This window comes from Delphinus delphis, chromosome 4 (assembly GCF_949987515.2).
Source record: "Delphinus delphis chromosome 4, mDelDel1.2, whole genome shotgun sequence".
Lineage (NCBI taxonomy): Eukaryota > Metazoa > Chordata > Mammalia > Artiodactyla > Delphinidae > Delphinus > Delphinus delphis.
This window is the reverse complement of record NC_082686.1, coordinates 73886002-73889251: the sequence shown is the minus strand read 5'-3', so window position 1 is coordinate 73889251 and position 3250 is coordinate 73886002.

Here is a 3250-nt window from a genome sequence, read left to right as displayed (position 1 = left end):
CCCGCTCCTGTTTTTTGGATAGTTAGGCGATAGATCTCCGGAAATGACGTATGAGCTAGCCCAAGTAGTTAAGGCCCGAAGTTGAAGGGAAACACAATAATTGTTTCAAATCACCACTTATATATCTCATATTTGCCACTATGATGGGAAATAAATGTAAAGTGGTCTGAGGACTTAATTTTCAATATATTTCCTATGAATATCTCAAATTTTGATAGGTTGATTAAATTAAAAGAATGGTACCTTCCAAACTTGTGCGTCGGTCTTTAGCGTCCGGTGTAGAACTAGGAGACGTGGAAAACGTGGCCGTTCATATTAGGGATACGAACCCCGCCTCCCGGCTACTTTCGTCAGAAGGAGGCGGAGACCCGGGTGAAGGGTGTTCCTGCAGCGCTAGGTGGCGTTGCTTCCTGGCGCTAGTTTTCGGCCGGTGTTCTAAGGTGTGGCCTCGCTGCTGTCACTCCCGGCAACTAAACAGCTTTTTGTGTACTTGTTCTTCCGGAGCTGTGAATTGGTGAGAAGAGTCCCAGCCTTGATGGTAGTTGGGAATGGAAAGAGCTTGGCAAGGTTGCAAGGAAAGCCAAATGGATCTGACTTAAATGCTTTTGTTTTCAAATAATTTTTAAAAAAACGTTTAAAAGTTCCACCTAGAATTGTATTTAAATTTTCCTATAAATTAAAATGAAGTGAAAAACAGTGACCCCGCTCCACTCTTTTCGGCCTGGATTTTGTTTCTCACTTTATCGTTAGAAAAGTCGGGTCAGAGTTGTGTGGGTGTTGGGCGTTTAAGCTCCATTCTCCTTAATCAGGAGAAACACCTCAATGTTGTGATGCTCCGGAGAGGAAGCAGCTTGCCCAAGTCAGAGATGAACTATATTCGGAGTCAGGCATCAAACCCAGGTCTCCTCACTATTTTATTCGTTCCTGGAGCAAGGGGAGAATGACGGTCGTTAGTGTGTATTTCAGAATCCAGTTCTCAAACTTTGATGTGCATGTGAACCCCCTGGGAATCTTGTTAACGTGCAGATTCTGATTGATAAGGTCTGGGGGGGCCGGCACTCTGTACTTCCAGGAGATGCTGATGATGCTGGTCTGGGGCACAGGCCACTCTGAGTAGCAAGAGAAGTCCACTCCCTGCTAGTGAAGATACTGAAGTGGACTGGCTAAAAGTCAGTCACAGCAAGTTTGGGTCAGGAAAAGCTGGGACCCTGACCGTTGTGTGCTACACCTCACTGCTGACTCTTACTGAATTGGAGTGAACTTTGGGAAATACCCAAAGGGCTGCTGACAAGCCATGTAGTAGCTGGCAAGGCTTTGGGAAGGCAGTGCTCACTGATCAGTAAAGGAATACATTAGAACATGGTTTCTCCCATTTCTCAACTTAGAAACAGTGTATCTTTAAAAAACCTGAACATCATTTCCAGAAGTAAGATATGGAGAAGACCCATGGAAGAGAATTAGCAGTTTCTGGCATTCTCTTGGAGCTGAGTGGTTAAAGATAAAACTAACTCATACAGTAAGATTCAATGAACTTTATGTTCTAGTGACAATAATAATAATATATGACATATATACATACCAAACGTAAAATAGATAGCTAGTGGGAAGCAGCCACATAGCGCAGGGAGATCAGCTCAGTGCTTTGTGACCACCTAGAGGGGTGGGATAGGGAGGGTGGGAGGGAGGGAGACGCAAGAGGGAAGAGATACGGGGACATATGTATATGTATAACTGATTCACTTTGTTATAAAGCAGAAACTGACACACCATTGTAAAGCAATTATACTCTAATAAAGATGTTAAAAATAATAATAGACGATATAAAGAAACCTGCCACCTCATTCCTAGAGCTCAATCAGAAACTTGGGACTTCACCCTCATTTCCTCTTCCAGATTTTGTCACCTTCAGAGATTTAAGGAAAACAAACACTTTTGGTTTCTATTGTCATTCCTCTTATGGGCTCCAAAAAATCTTGACCAAATAAAGTGATAATTTAATCAAGATGGGTGGGGCGTCAAAAAGACACTGACATTATAAAATTAAAATAGCAGCAACTATTCCTGGCTGACCAATAAGTAAGTCAAAAATAAAAATAATTCTATCACCCCAAGATGCTCCTCAAATCTACCATTGGAAAAGAACTAACCGAGCCTCAGTTTTCTCATGTGGTTCATGGGGATAATAATAATTCCTGTCCGGCAGAGGTAGCAAATGAGATAATGCTGCAGGTTCATTGCCTGGTATTTTGTGGGGTACCCATTTTCACAACTGAACAACTTTTTCCCCAGAAGTGGACAATGCAGGTGAGAATCCAGATGTATAATTGGTCCATGTTGAGGGATTATGAGGCTAGTTCAGTGAGAAGGGCAAGGAGGGAGGGGACCTGAGGATGATGATGAGACATGATTATGGGATCCAGATTCAGAGAAACCAAGTGAGATGAGGAGGGAGTGATGATGGTGGTGGTGAAGGGTGGGGAAGGTGTTGGCTGCTGCTCCCGAGTGAGGGGGTTGCAAAGATGAATCAGCCCGGTCCCTGCCCTCTAACTACAGAAGCCATTCCACCCACACACTTCAGGGAACAACACAACCCAGCCAAACTGCCCTCATCCCTTTGTCACGACAGTGGAAATGTTTCTGTCTGGAAGACTGGTCAGATCCTCCTGAATGCCCATGTAGCTTAGATCTTCTGTTGAAGCCAAGACTTTCTGAATAGCTGACCCTTGGAGAAAGTTGCATTGATTTTGAGATTGGAAGCCTCGTATCCAGTTTCCAAATAGCAATACGGAGTGTTCCTCATTCATGATGTTGCATATTACTTGATTTACTGTGATTCAACAAATGTAGTTCCAAGCCCCGCAAACCCACACCCAGGAACAAACCTTGGGAGTAGCTTTCTGCTCTCCAACTCTGCACTGTTCTGCCTCTGGGCTCCACCTCTCTCTGGCAATGGAGAGGGGTGAGTAGGTGGGTTTCTGTTTTGGTTTTCTTTTCACCCCTTGGCCAACAATGTGTCACTGGTAGAAAAATTGTTCCCAGGCAAGCTTGCAATCCTGCCCCTCCCTCTCTCCCATTCTCTACACCAACTACTTCCACAAGGACATTAAAGCAGTTTGCATAATGCTGAGAGTTGTGAAAATAGAAGTCTGGCAGTCTCTGCAGAGTCACTGAATCAGTAGGGAAACTCCCTTCGGTTATCCGCGATTCTCAATTTATCCCTGTTGAAAATGAGTGGATTCTTACACATTAT